Raw genomic sequence first — 15,620 nt, 5'->3', positions numbered from 1 at the left:
GAGTTAGATTTTCAATGTCCTACTTGTAAACACACAGTACAACTTCACCAACTACCTCAACATCAAGAATATTGCATTCAAAGCCCTACAACAACACCCACACACATCTTGACCCCTTCCCAAAGATCAGTTTCAGTAAAACCATCCCCCCTTGTCCCAGTGAAACCCATACCTGCAGCAGAGGAAAAGGGACCAGAACAGGTAAATGTACTATCAATACAAGCAGAACTTACAACCACCACTAGCACAACAACAACCAGTGGTCTTTGGTCTTTGGTCTTTGGTCTTTGGTCTTTATTCCATCATAAGATAAAACTACATATCTTATGTTACAATGAATTGAAGTGGGGAAAAACTGTCAGTTTATCAACTACTAACCAGCCCAAAGGAAGTTTATTCATCCCTAAAGGAGGAAGTTTACTCATCCCTAAAGGAGGAAGTTTATTCATCCCTAAAGGAGGAAGTTGGATTGTTCATCATTCGACAGTTCCTTTCACAGTCTCAGGATGGGGCAACTATTCTCCTCAAAACAGGTGGCCAGGTAATAAAATATTTTTTTAAGTTGAAAATAAAGACATTCATTTCAAAACAAAAGATAAGATAATCCATTTTCAGCCCTTAGAAGAGTTTATTTTATTGCTTTGAAGAGGGACATAAAGGACACCTAACTAAATGGTTCTCTATTTCAGGTTTGTGTTCCTGGACTTCACAACTGTTTGATGAATCCTGAGATAGACAAACTCCTTGGAAATGCAAAGGAGGAGGTAGCAATAATATATTTGTGTTTTCCAGTATAACAGCTGTACGATCCTCCAATTCCATCGCACACATTTCAAACCCATCTTAATTTTTCAGTTGAAGAAGGTATGATTTTGTTTTACAGATCATTTATTTATAACATTACACTAGCTAAAATGAATTTAACAAACTAACAACAGCAAGATTTAAAAAGTATTATCTCAACATTATAGGAAAAGCTTTTGGATGAACAAATGGAATTGGCTGCCTTTGAGAAAGTCAATGGACCATTATCAGTTCATTTGGATGAGGTTTTCAAGAAAATGAATGTCAAGAGACAAGCTTACCATGGAAAATCATTAACTGGTAACCATGTACACACTTGCAGCAAGGTAACACAAATCCTACCCTTAGAGAAGGAAATTGTTGACTCACAAAATTCTATTAAACTGTTGCAGGTTTCTTTTTTGGTAGGAACACAATATCATTTAACTATGCAATACTGTGGTGACAAAAAACAGAGGAGCTGTCCTTCCTTTCTTTCTCAAGCAAGAGAAATTAGTGTTAAATTTAAACAAGTTTTCATGTTATTTGCTGCTTGCCACTTAGTCTATGAAAGTGCTGACTATCTCAATAATGGCAAGATTGATAAGCTAGGTAAGTGGAAGAAAGAACCTCACTTTTATGAAAAACATGAATTCAATAGTGAGATCATGTCTTAAGTCTGTTCCACCTTTTCTTGTTGCAGAGGAAGACATCACAAATTTTCTTCGGTTCATTAGGGAAAAATTCCCAGACATGATGATCACACCAAGGCTCCATATGCTAGAAGAACATGTTTGCCCTTATCTTCAACAATGGATTCCATGGTGAACAAAGGATTGAAGGACTACACTCCTTCAACACTCCTTCGACACCCAGTCCCAGCATTTTGACCATGTGAAGAAAAAGGACATGAGATTACGTCAAATCCTTGTTAACCACCACATTGCCACGAGCCCAGAAAGCTCCCAAACCTAAAGAGAGAAATTTAAAACGAAAAGCAAACAAGTAAATCTCCTGCCTTTTCACTTGCAATGTATCGGTTCATTGACTAAGAATGAGTACTATGTATGTAAATCTAGAGTAATTTAGTTCCTCAAGTACTAATTTAGATAAATAAAGGTGTTACCGCACTCTTTGGAACCAAAACTAAAGCCCTCCAGTCATTTACAGACTGTTTTGCTTAAAATTCAATACTTCCGAAATTCAAAATGGAGTCGCATAACGGCCGATCTTGACATATTAATAGCACCTCAAAAGGTGTCTAAAACAATTCGGATTTAAACACTTACCTCTATCAGTTGTTCAGTAAGGTTTGAAGTCTTCTCTTGTGATTCTTGCTTTGCTGGAAAAAATTTGGGCCTTTTGCAAATTGAAATCAAAGTTCTCAGTTGATTGCAAAGGGTGTGCTTGTTGAACTCCACCATAGCAACCTGTTTTCATTTAATATAGGCAAAATTTGGCCGATTTTACTTAAATTTTCGGCACACATTAATTAACCCTGTAACTCCCAAGATCTCATTTGTAATTCTCTTTACTGTTTGCCATACAGTTCTTGTGATGTTAGTTTGGAGAATTTGATATTGGATCAATGATCCCCTACCTGATATTTTTCTTTACTCTCATCACTTGTTTGCCTGATATTCTATTGATATTGTAAGGAGAAATTCTGTCTTGGTCACACATAGGAGTAAAAGGGTTAAACAAGCTGGTGGTTAAAAATAATTAAGCTACCACATTCCTTTCTGAATCATGATGATATTATTTCTGCCTTGAATATTCAATGTTGCTTTCTGTGAATGCAATAAAGTCTGCAAATTAAAATATATGTCTATCAAAAAATACCATCAATGAAAAAACCTATTATGGGCATCTATTTGAAGCATTGTTGCAATGAATAATACATATGAATGTCAACCTTAGGAAATCGTAAAACTTACCCTTTCTGATGGGGTTTTGCATCAAATCAATATTTCACTTCAAACATACTATTTTAAATCTTTGTTGGGCTAATTCACATAAAGTTATGAGCATGATACTTACCAGCAGATACAGTCCTTTCAGGCATCTTTTAGCACCAATCTGGAAATGAAGAGACAAGAATCAACATCAGTTCATATAATAGCATTCATAACATTTTGTATCAATGAAATGTTTAACCCTTTCACTCCCATAAGTGATCAAGGCAGAATTTCTCATTACAGTATCAATAGAATATCGAGCAGACTTATGACAAGAATAAAGGAATTACGGTCAACTCGCCGACGCCAACTCGCCGACATATAAAATCAAGTAGAGACGTCGGCGAGTTGGTCCTCAATCCAATACAACTTATTAGAAGTTAAACATACAGAAAAGTAAACGATATTTGTTATCATCGATATTTTGTTATCACTTGGTTCAGTATTGTAACTTCAAAGAAACCTTTTCTATTTACAGTTATAGAACTTGTGCAGTGTTGTTAATAAACTTGTTCAAAACAAGGATTCTTTTTTCATAAAATAGATGTGGACAAGCAAAATGGAAAAAAGGAAAAGGTTGGAAGAGATGGAATAATAAAATGAAGTGAGTAGTAACCTAACAACAACAACTGACATTACAATAAGCTGAGCTAAAATTTGTTTTAAATGTCATTTTCCACAGTATTCAGAAATCTTAATTTATCATGCCCATGCAAAAGAAAATAAATTTTAGAAATAATATTGGTTCCGAGAAATATTCCTTAATCTGTAACAAATAGAGATTATTCCATGGAAAGTGTGCACAAATGAGTGTTACTGCTTCAAAACAAAATAAATGCGTGAGCCCAGTAAACTAGTGAGTTTTTTGATCAACACAAAAAGAGGTTAAAAGTTGTTCAAGCATTTTCCATGGTATGATGATTGTAAGCTTAGGACTGTGAAAATAAATTGGTTGTTCAATTCGAGTCAAAAATGATAGTAATTAACAGCATACAGTAATTCTGATAGCCACTTGGCTCCTAAATTCTTCAAAGTGGTAGCCAATTAAAAAAAAGTTAGTTGCCATTTTCAAAGACAAACAAAACTATTTTTTACATTGTCATCATTCTAGAAATTAAGTTAGGGAAAAGATCTTAAACATGCTACAAAGTGAACACTAGGATGGATGATATGTAACGTTTAAACTCACCTAAATCCAAGATGCTGTCTAGTTATCAAGTGATCGAGATGCATGTGCTGTGTTTTGGAAACAAACTTAACAAGGAAGTTTGCTGCGGACTTGTCTTTGCAAATCTTTTTAATTCACTATATCTCTAGGTAAGGTTATGATGAAATATTCTAGTCGCCAATTTGGCAACTAATTTTCAGGATTTGGTCGCCAAAGTGAAAAATTTAGTCGCATTGGCACCTGTATTAGACACAATTCCATGCCCTGTTATTTGTATTAAAACATATTCCATTTTTAAGCAATTCTCTTATACAAGATAAAGATAATTTCTCAAAGATTTAAAGGTGAGAAGGAAAAAAAAAAGGTGATACTATACGATTGTTTTGGACTGTTTACAAAGAAATTTAATTCAAGATCAAATAAAAAACCCCTTGAACGTCCATTGTCATGATTTCCAATACATACACAAGTCATGTACAATAACTATTTTTTTTCCAATTACATAAAAACTGCAGTATGCAGGCATTGTTGGAAAGATAAAAATCGATGATAATAAAAATAAGAATTTTAGGGTAATAGGGTCATTTATTTAGATCTTGTAAGTATAGTTGTCAATCAGGTAACATCTCCTTGTAAGAACATAGTCTTATTACAACTTCTAATTAATTTCTTTCCTTTTTTTTCTTCTCAAAGAAATAAAAAGTGTTTCAATTGTGGAGGAAGAGGCCACTCCTACAAGGAGTGCGCCTCTCCCTGTGGAAGAGAAAGAGGAGGAAACAGAAGAGGCCAGAGAGGAGGAAGAGGGGACATTGTGGTGGTGGCCAAGGGGGTGTACGTAGTAGCCATGCTCACCACATCACCTTAAATTTTTATTTAAAATATTAAAATGGGATCAACTGTCTCTCATTCATTTTATAGATGTCATTGCAGCAGATAAATTTAGCTATATCTGCAAATAATACATTTTTTACCAGGCCTGAGCGCCATACTAGAAAACATTTTCCTGAGGTCCTTATAAAAAACAACTGATGGTCAATATTCATTGGTAGAACACAAGCAAGCAAAGTTAGCAAGTGATTTATTAACTTGCACTTGGACTTAACTTTTAAATTTTAAATTTGCTGCCTTTCAAAACAAAGTACACCAGTTATGATGGTTTTAGTGGACCAAATCAGTGGTGGTATTTACTTCAAGACTACCTTGCTATATAGCGATGCAAATTAAACTTCATTTTCCTAAATGTTACAAAATGGGATAGCCCCCAGTGCTGAGGATATAACCCATTGCCAAACCAAGCGTTTACGCAGAATTGTGGGAGTTTTTGAGCAAATAATTGATAACTAATTCAGTCGTTTCTTCTAAATCTTTCACCTGGAACTAGCTTGGAAAAATTTCAATAGAATTGAAAACCATCAACTATCACACACGTTTAGTGATGTCTATGGACATTTCACCACATAGGCTGATTTATGCATCGGTGACACTGACTCGTAGGGTAACGTGTGTATTACATTGTAATGTCCAACAGCACCCCTCAAAACGGCTATCTCAGAGTTTCTACTGACAATAACCTTGTTCTTTTTTAATTATTGGAAGCCCTGGATGGCGAAAACATGGAACGGTTACAAAAAGTAAGGTCCAAGAATTAAGAAACAAATTAGCATCAAAAGCATATAAATTAAGTAACAATTTTTGTACTCGTCGTTGACAGTCTTTATCAGAACGCGGCAGTAACAAAAGAAACGAGGAGCGATTGGCTAACTGACAAAAGCAACTATGGAATACTTTTCATACGCCTCCTCGCGGACAAAGCTGCGAATTACTTGGTACTTACCTCTCCTGAATGAGTGGAAGTCGGTCATGAAGACTTGTAAGAAAAACTCCGCCCTACGAGAGGCTGGCACAAGATATCCAGTGTAAGATAGAACTTTCACAGCTAATAAGAGGGGAAATACAACGCGTTTACGCTTCACATGGAAATTTAATTGAAGTTACGAATTAGCGGTTGCTTATGCATTCTGGGAAAGCTAAATGCAGGCTCTCATTGGAGCAATCTAGAGGTGTGACGGAGGTGTGTCCATAACCATGGTTACTGAAATGAACTTTTTCAACCTTCGCGGCGGGATACTGCGGGAGGGAAAATGGTAACTCGTGTATTGGCTTCGACTGCATCTGATGGATTAACATTTAACGCGGATAAATTGCAGCAACAACAATACATTGATAAACATTTCTATCCCTGGAACGTAATTTATTGCTTCACTACCGTAAGTTAATAAAATATTGACAATTATTTACTTTAGACCTGCTCCTCTTCTAAGTTTCTTAAAGTACAGGAATATCGACATGTGTTGTTTCAGGAAATATTGAATTCACTCTCTAGCAGCCAAGCTGTGAATGGTGTATACAAGTATCCTAATACACAGTGCAAGAATGAAAACCAAGGGCAAGGAGTTAGTTAAGATTATCGATATATGCGACAGTTGTGCACACGAAATTTTTTTTAGTTACAGTAAATATCAATATCTGCCGGTGTCCCAGCGGATTTGGACCCCCCTAGATTTGGACCCCCCGGTCCAAATCCGCTAGCAGATACGGACCCCCCGGTCCAAATCCGCTAGCGGATATGGACCCCCCCCGGTCCAAATACGCTAGCAGATTTGGACCCCCTCCGCGGATTTGGACCCCCAACAAAACTGAGTGAAAACATCGTCCTCAACGTTCTAGTAAAAATGGATGATACTTTACGTTCCAGTGCGTACTAAAGTATGTTTTTCATTCAAAACATGCGTATCGTTAATGCATACGAACTGGCATCCCGTCGGATGTTTCTTTTGACCAAGGGAAAATGCACAAGAGTTAATTTGATGTCTGGAGAGAGGTTGTTTTTGAACCTTTTCCGCGATAGTCGAACACCACTAGATTCAATAGGAGACAAACTTGTGACACTAATTTATTTTGTCATTATTCAATGCCCGAGTGTTGGGACGACATGGTTCTGTGCGAGTTGTGCGAGGAATGGTTTCACATGATTTAAGACTACCCCGGAGGGCGAGTGACTCTGTATTGTCTGCAGATCGCCAGACTCTGACGTCTTCGTAATTGTTAAGGTACTATTTTGGATCCCTCAACAGTTAATAATCATTAAAATTAGAAAATAAGATTGAGTTCGATGTAATAGTCTCCATTTTTGTTAAGACGTTGACATTAATATTGATTAATGTTGATTTGCATCTGAAAATAAGCTGAGAGTTCCAATAGTTTAGAATAGAAACATTTTTACTTATCATAGGCTTTACGAAGGACTTGTAGTAGTAGTAGTTTCTTCGATCTTGTTCAGAAACTGTTTATTGTTATTATTTTAGAAAATCAGACTGAGTTATTTTTCTGACTGGACGCAATAGTCTCCACTATTGTTATGACGTTTCGTATCAATGTTAATTCGCATCAGAAGAAGCAAGGATTTATCGTAACAATTTCAATAGTTCGAATGCAGTAGTTTGTTCACATCTGATTCTTACGTTTACTGTACGACTCGCTAAAATAAATGCGGTAGAATTGGAACGAAATGACTGTTTTTTTCTTTTACCTTTATTGAGGAATGTTGTGTTGCGATTGAAAAGAACATCGACAAAAAGCTTGCAAATAGAATTAGTTACCAAATATGATACAAAGGATGCTTAAAAGGAAAGTTTGGTAGGGAGGTCCAAATCTGCGAAGGGGGGTCCATATCCGCTAGCGAATTTGGACCGGGGGGGTCCAAATCCGCTAGCAGATATGGACCGGGGGTCCAAATCCGCGGGGGGGTCCAAATGCGCTGTGACACCGGAACAACACAGTTGAAACTTTAGTGAGGCTAGACAAAAAATATAAAGTAGTATATCAATCAAAAGCTATACAGTTAATAGGTAATAAGAGAGTGTTAACAAAAGAAGTACAATGGTTTTAAAACCCTTTATATCTAGTGATAGTCAAAAACTTACTAACATAAAATGCGGTTGCTGGCGCATATGTAATCAGACTACACTGTTATAACAATAATTAAAAGACTGCAAATGCAGGACTTGCTTTATTTGCTGCCTGATATGAAAAAATAAAACACAATCAGGGATAAAAATTGGTACCATATTCCCCTACCACATGCAGCGGCTCAAACTCTGGGGGTTAACAGTGTAAATTACTGTCTAAAATTGTGATCAATACATTTTGAAAGATTGAGTATTTAGTACTGAGTGAAATACAGTACAACCATTGATGCTTGTGAAAAACCTTTACAACAATCATGCAAGAATCAGGGCTTCAATACATATATGTAACTAACTGTAAACAGTATTTTGCTAACCTCCATTTTAACAAAATTGTTGTCTTGAAGTAACACGTAGTAACATACCACTAGATAATTTAACAACATTGGTTTACTATAACGCCCTAGTAACAGATAATGATATTACCATTTCTAAATTGGAGGGGGAGGGGGGGGGTTTAATTGTAGGGAAGCTTGAAAGTATCTACAGATTGTTTTTCTCCACAAATTTCATCATGGATATTGCAGTATACAGTCACATGCATTAAGTTATTATTAAAGCTGACTTTCTTTACTCATGTAAAGTAACAGATGATTAAAAACTAAATGGAATCAATTTTGTTAAATTTAAGAAATTTTCAAAGTTTCAGTGCAAAATAAAGATTTCATAATAATCCATCATTATCTTAAATTGCTTCAAACATGATGTAAGATGAAATTTGGGAGTTGTATGTCAGGCAAACTTTTGAAACATAATTTTCCCTTCAAACAGACATCATCAGGATTTGGAAACACAAAATATTAATAGGCATGCCTATCTATAATCATAAACAATTGACTATCCTTTACAAAAACATTTACTTCTTCACTTTAACAATTACAGTCATAGAGTGTCTTACTCTTATTTTTCCCTAACATACAATTTAATGCAAGCATGTTCCTGGCAATATTACCAACACCATGTTTAATTTTCAGTAAATCCTTGTCTTTGGCTGGAAAAGTACACTTCACAGACAGAATTAGATTCTATGATATGACAAAATTTTTGCAAACTGATGATTTAAACCAGATTGAAAAGCCATAAAATTGCAACATCCAATCCATCCAAGACTGCTTCATAGCAATAGATAAACACCAACCCTTAAGTCACTCATGTAGTCTCATCTCAGTATGAATCTTGTCAACTTAACTCTTACCTGACATGAATCCCAGGTTTTAGAATCAAATAAAATAAGGATTTCTCAAACCTCATCAAATATTAGAAAGTGGAAAATGACAATTGATTTATTGTGTCCCCTTTAGATCTGATTTTCTTGATGTTTAATAGCCATATCTTGTAAAAACATAAAAATTCAAAGCAAATCTTAAAAATATATATCTGAAGAATTATAAAAGCTACATGTACAGTGAAGAAAATGTCACTGTTCACACTGCACACAAGCATTTTCAAAAACAGCTGACTGCCAGTCCCAAACTGGCTTAAAGTTCTTATCTCAACACCAGGAGAGAAGCACTGGAAGGCATAACTTGGTTTAATCTTAGTGTTTTCCCCTTGATTGATGTGATCTTTTTCCTTCCATGTGATAAAGTTCAGTGTCTTAACACTTTTAAACTTAATGATTCTAAACATTAACTTAGCTTTAATTTTTTTGTGGTTATTAGTGTTACTGTTGCTATTATCAATTTGCGACTGAAGTAAGAAACTGAATGAGAAAATGCAGTAGTAAACAGCCATCTAATAATTTTTGCATGTCACTGCAACATCCATGATGATGAAATTTTTATTAACATTAATTTTAGAGTAGGTAATTGAACTCCACAATCACAAGAGAAATGCTTCAGAGAAAACGTGATACACATATCAGTTTCTTAGTTCATACTCTGGACTTTGAAGGGAATTATGGATTACAGTAACAGTTGTTATAATACAACTCAGGTGGCATATAGAGTACAATATCAAAATTATATATCTAAACACCTCAAAGTCAGTTACATGCTACAAGCTTTAGATCTGTGTCACCAAGATAAATTATTACTGACATTAATTAACCCTTAAACTCCCAAGATCTCATTTGTAATTCTCCTTACTGTTTGCCATACAGTTCTTGTGATGTTAGTTTGGAGAATTTGATATTGGATCAATTTATAATCCCCTAGCTGATATTTTTCTTTATTCTCATCACTTGTTTGCTTGATATTCTATTGATACTGTAAGGAGAAATTCTGTCCTGGTCACCCATGGGAGTAAAAGGGTTAAACAAGCTAGTGGTTAAAAATAATTAAGCTACCACTACCAAATTCCTTCCTGAATCATGATGATATTATTTCCGCTTTGAATATTCAATGTTGCTTTCTGTGAATGCAACAAAGACTGCAAATTAAAACATATGCCAATCAAAAAATACCATCAATGAAAAAAACCATTATAGGCATCTATTTGAAGCATCGTTGCAATGAATAATACATATGAATGTCAACCTTTGGAAATCGTAAAACTTAAGCTGTCTGATGGTGTTTTGCATCAAATCAATATTTTACTTCAAACATACCATTTTAAAACTTTGTTGGGCTAATTCACACAAAGTCATGAGCATGATACTCACCAGCAGATACATAATCCTTTTGCATATTTTAGCACTAATCTGGAAATGCAGAGACAAAAATCAACATCAGTTCAAATAACATTCATATAACATTTTGTATCAATGAAATGTTTAAGATTCTAATGACAACATCTATGCACTCTGTAGTTGGGTATTTAATTTTGTCAACACAAAACAAACACAGCGTTTGTTATATATACAACATACATGTACAATGCACATATGCATTCTACTACTATTCTTTGAAGCTGTGTTAAGCAGACATGTGAAGCAGTGTGTCCTTTAAACAAGTACCTCCATAAATGTACTACCAGATCATTTAAATGTATATGACATGTTGGTTGTGTGTTACTGCACATCACAACTGTTGTAAGCACTGGAATTTTTTTAAATAATATGTGTCAATGACATCTACATTATGTATAAGTCTAAACAAGGAAATTGTTGCATTAAAGACATCATGAATATAAAAAGCTACTAATAAAATGCATGGATTAGTATGTGGTCATCTATAGTTCGCTTTTTCTGACTTTGCTCTTTGTACCATGACCTGACTGGCTTAGCTTGAAGAAATATTAAAGTCTAACGTATTGTCCAGTGTAGCACACTAGAATTCGTGCTCATTCAGGATGATACAACTAACCATAACTAAACCAAGAATTACAACCAAACTTAACTGGAAATATTGTGATCTTTCTTTATAAATCTTGTTGTTTGACATATTAATGACAAAGATGATAAGTCATGAAATCAAGATAAATTATTTCATAATACATAATCTGTGTGATTTGTGTGAATGATACACTTTGTCGTATATCAAAAGATGGATCAGTCCATGATCTAGAGAGGGTGGTAAAGGGATTATTTATTGATTCCTGTTATTTCAATAACATTAATTTGAAAGCTTTTGAGAAATAAAAATTAATAATTTTCATGCTGCTTGTTCATATAGTACCTTGTGATGAGGACATATTAACTTTAGGCAATGAGTATGAATATTTTTACATTAATTTTATTCCTCATTCCTGAGACACAGAGACAAGTAAGGTTCAATTTTCTATTCACTTTTTCTGCCTGTAAAAGACCTTTCAACAAAACAAAACATTGTGATGATTGAAATATTCCTATTCTAGTTCCTATTCTATCCTAGACTAGTTCTTCTGCTTCAACAGGAACATCTTCCTCTTCCTCATGAAAAGCTGGTTCTTGTGGAGGTCCTGCAAGGAGTTGTGCCTTTTCAACCTGTAACCTCACAAAAGCTGGACAATCAGTGACGGAAGGAAATTATCTTTAAGAAAAAGTTATCAGTTTGGTTAATAGAAGTTGATATAATGATTTGAAATTGTAATTATAGGGGCAGGTGTCACTCTGATAGCCTACACATCCCTGCATGTAATAAGGTATATTTTCATGTAAATGAATTGGTTAAGTTAATGGTAGTTGATGGCACTTGTCACTTTTTGCTCAGAATCTGTCACTCAGACAGCCCACATGTACCTGCATGTAATTTCATTTTAATTGCAAGCAATAAATATGTTTGTGTATTACAGCAACTTCATTAAAACATTGCTGTAGCCAAAGCAGGCGATGGAGCCAGAGGCACTACTAGAACCAGAAATGGAAAGCAAAGGAGATTGAAACTTTCACCTGTGTCACTTAGCAAACATGTTAATATTTCATCCCAAGATGGTGGAATTTTTATCCCATGCCTCAGTAGTTGTGGACTTTCCTACAAAGAGCAAAGCTTCCTGATAGAACACAAAAGCAGCAAGACCTGTTTCATATCAGTAAATTGATTTGCATATTACAGCCACTGTACATGCAACATGCAAACGCTGTGATAGAGTGAAATCAACTACAAGACTGTATGACTTAAGCTAGAGAGTTAGTTTGTATGCTCAAATGTTGACATCTCAAATCTACAAAGTGTGTGAACTGACTACACATAGAAATGTTTATAACCTTTAGCGTGTTCCCAGCACAGCAGACACGGGGTGCAGCGTAACTGGGTCCACCAGGTCAACCACAGTGAAGTACAGGACGGACAGCAGACTCTTACACACGTTTATTGGACTAAATCATGTAATCAGGCTAGGCGACTCGTTACAACACTTGTGGTGAAAACTTAAAGGAATGCACGATCTGTCTAAGCTAAGGAAACGAGCTAAAGTAAAAATCTGACGACAGAAAACACAACTAGTGATCATGACTTACGTCTGATCTTGGCTCTGGGGATGAAGTCCAAGTTGTAAAAAAAAAACTCTGAAAGACTCCAGCGTCCTATAAAACTCCTCTTTACTTCAGGGACAACTCCTTAAAACTAAAATGTTTGCGTGAAAAAAGGCCTAATATACTTCTATGATGTAAAGGAAACTAAACTGAAATAACTCTTTGTGTGGCTAGCCAAAGGATGTTTTATAATCATGCAATCAAAACGAAACAAGGCTACATTTTAAGAAAACAAAAGGTCATCTAATGTTCAAAAGCATTCTTCGTACAGCGACGTCACAACATTTGCAAACTGACTTCTACACATTTGGGAACTGACTAGAGACGCTTGCAAAACAACCGTCAGCGAAATGACCAACATTCACATGGACATGTACATCTTCATTAAAGCCTTTCACCCTATGACTGACTATATATAGCATCTAATTTCTCCCTACAACATCATCCCTGGATCAAACTTTATGATGAGAAGAATAAAGGAAACGATCACCAACTTAAGAAGTTCTTGATTGTTACACAAATTCTCCTTATCAGCACCTTAGAAAATATTTAGAGAATAGTAGGGAGAATTTGTCTGGTGATGTTTGGGTGTAAAGGATTAAATTTTAAGTGCAGGCTGGCATTCACAGAGACATATTCAGCTATGTAAAAATCAAAACAATGAATGAAGAGATTCATAAAATTCACATTAACATGACCTTGTCATTTTAAGTCTACTCACCTGAATCATGTTCCAATTGCTCACTCTAGAGAGAGAACACATTGCCACTCTCATATTCAGGCATATCACTTTGATCTTTGTGCGATAAATGTAAACATAACATTGCAGTACTTTCAGGAAATTTAGGGAGCAACAGTCTAGTGTAAACGTACAGATTTTACCAACATAATAAAAGCAGATGTAGATGGAAATGAGATGTCACTGTTGAACAACAATATTTGAGAAACAACGGCCTAATTTCAGCGTGACAGACTGGTGACGAAACTCCAACACCGAAGCGAGGCTCCGAGGAATACGGCGCGAATAATAAAAACAAACACACCACCACAAACACTGCAAAGAAAGCCATCTGCGTTTGATAAATCGGGAATTCTCGGCGTTTTTTGGGGTCCATTATAGTTTATTTTTGCGTGTACCGTGGTCAAGTATTGTGCCATTGCTCTTTGTCGTAGTGGGAGTAAGAAAAGACCGGATCTCAGTTATTTTTGCTTTCCTACAAGGCCCAATGAGCGTAAGTAGTGGGAAGTTTTCAAAGAGCGAGCAGATAAAAATTCAAGACACTCGGCGATCCAAGAATCTGTTCATTACATTTTAAGGAAAGTGACATTGAGATTTCAATTTCTGGTTGAAAAGTGTACGTTCTGACTGCTATCCGACTATCTTTGACCCAAAGAAATCTACGAACACTGTTAGTTCGCGTTCGAAGCGTCTTGCCGATAGGAAGAGACAGTGTGATGAGCAACCGCAAGCCAAGAAAGTTTGTCCCAGAAAGCTCGATGTTGAGGACTCCATAGAGACTTGCGTGGACTTTAGTGCTGATGCGACTTCAGTAAACCATGATCACTCACACTTTTGCAGCCAGGAACAGGCAACACCGAAAAGTAACACGAATGGTTCTGATACTACGCTTCCGAAAGGTAAATGTTCTACGCCATGAGGAACTGGTCTAGAACATGTCCATCTTTGAACAGTTTATAACCCGTAAGCCTTTTAAGAGATTTTAAGGTTCCTTCAGAGTACTCGTCAGTCTTTCCCAGAAGATAGTTGCATATATCTGGAGAGGTGAACTCTGGAAATATTGTGAGGTTCCTACTACAGTTCGATTTCAATATGGATGCTGGGTCTGGTAAGACACCCTCGTCTGTGGCAAGTAATTCGGCCATGATAAGATTTTCATTTTCACTTTCCTCTTCAGACACTTTCGCGAGCTTCACTGAATGAGAATTAAACGCTTGCTCAACCAACTCGGCCTTTCTTTTACACTTCCTTCCCGGGATGTTTGTAGCGGCCGACAAAAGCGAAGCACATTTTCAATGACAATTAGACGCATATTTGCGTTCACAAGGGCTTTCTGTTGGAAAGAAACTTTGTTTTTTTCTTTGTGCCTACATGGGCCTAAGTTCTTGTGCAATTATTGATTTATCCTGTAATTGTTTTCTGTCTTGCTATGCCAGAGATGAAGGTTTCTCACAGATGTATACAGAGAGCTAAAAACAGCTTTTGTCATGTAGTGTAAAGACCTTTTTCTGGGGTGGGGTGGGGGGAGTTAGCGCCATACATTAATGGCTATTTCTTTAATAAATGTAACTCGACATTATTTCCATTTTTTTTCCTTTTTTGAGTTTTGACTTGTAGTGGGCTGAGCCATTTGCCAAATAGGCTGTCTTCTTATGTTTTGTCTTGGTTAACAAAAGATTGCAAGCCGAGAAAGCTTTTAGTTATAAACAACCCCAAGTGTTAGGGTGATGGCTATTAACCCATGCAAGAACACCAATTGCTTATTTTACTAAATACAAAAAGAAAACAAAAAGTCACTACCAAGGCTTATTAGCAGATGAACTATTAATTTTATGGGGTTGTTAGAGTGGTTCTCATGAACCTATGAAGTATACTCCAGCATATTTTGTACTATTACCCTCCAATTGATTTGTTTCCATTTGGAGTTAGCAAAGAGAGTATAAAGCTACAGCATAACTTAGATTGAAGTTTTTTATTTCATTCACACTGTTTTGAGAAACCATCCTATTTTCAATATTCTCAATTCGTACTCCTCTTACTTCAAATATATCACTGTTGTGTATACTCTGAAAATAATGCAATTAGCTATCAAGGGACAATACTTCGAGAAGAACAC

At 35.8% G+C, this 15,620-nt stretch overlaps 3 long non-coding RNA genes across 4 annotated transcripts; 1 reads left to right on the top strand and 2 right to left on the bottom strand.

Moving 5' to 3' along the window:
• Window positions 1-870: 870 nt before the first annotated feature.
• Window positions 871-5,909, bottom strand: LOC149043915 (uncharacterized). 2 transcript variants are annotated; one of them, XR_016187535.1, is made up of 4 exons: window positions 5,744-5,909; window positions 2,824-2,862; window positions 2,073-2,213; window positions 871-1,754 (listed from the first exon to the last, which is right to left on the bottom strand). It is a non-coding gene; the product is annotated as an uncharacterized LOC149043915 (long non-coding RNA). The 2 variants fall into 2 exon arrangements; XR_016187536.1 differs by lacking the exons at window positions 2,824-2,862; window positions 5,744-5,909 and having other exon boundaries at window positions 2,073-2,349.
• LOC149043914 (uncharacterized) lies at window positions 2,378-13,696 on the bottom strand. Its single transcript, XR_016187526.1, has 3 exons — window positions 13,487-13,696; window positions 10,483-10,575; window positions 2,378-2,573 (listed from the first exon to the last, which is right to left on the bottom strand). It is a non-coding gene; the product is annotated as an uncharacterized LOC149043914 (long non-coding RNA).
• Window positions 3,269-4,799, top strand: LOC149043916 (uncharacterized). The gene is made up of 2 exons (XR_016187537.1): window positions 3,269-3,345; window positions 4,603-4,799. It is a non-coding gene; the product is annotated as an uncharacterized LOC149043916 (long non-coding RNA).
• Window positions 13,697-15,620: the final 1,924 nt, after the last annotated feature.

Source organism: Pocillopora damicornis, chromosome 6 (genome assembly GCF_964200805.1).
Source record: "Pocillopora damicornis chromosome 6, jaPocDami1.2, whole genome shotgun sequence".
NCBI lineage: Eukaryota > Metazoa > Cnidaria > Anthozoa > Scleractinia > Pocilloporidae > Pocillopora > Pocillopora damicornis.
The sequence above is the reverse complement of the archived record's forward strand: the minus strand, read 5'-3'. Positions and strand labels throughout refer to the sequence as shown.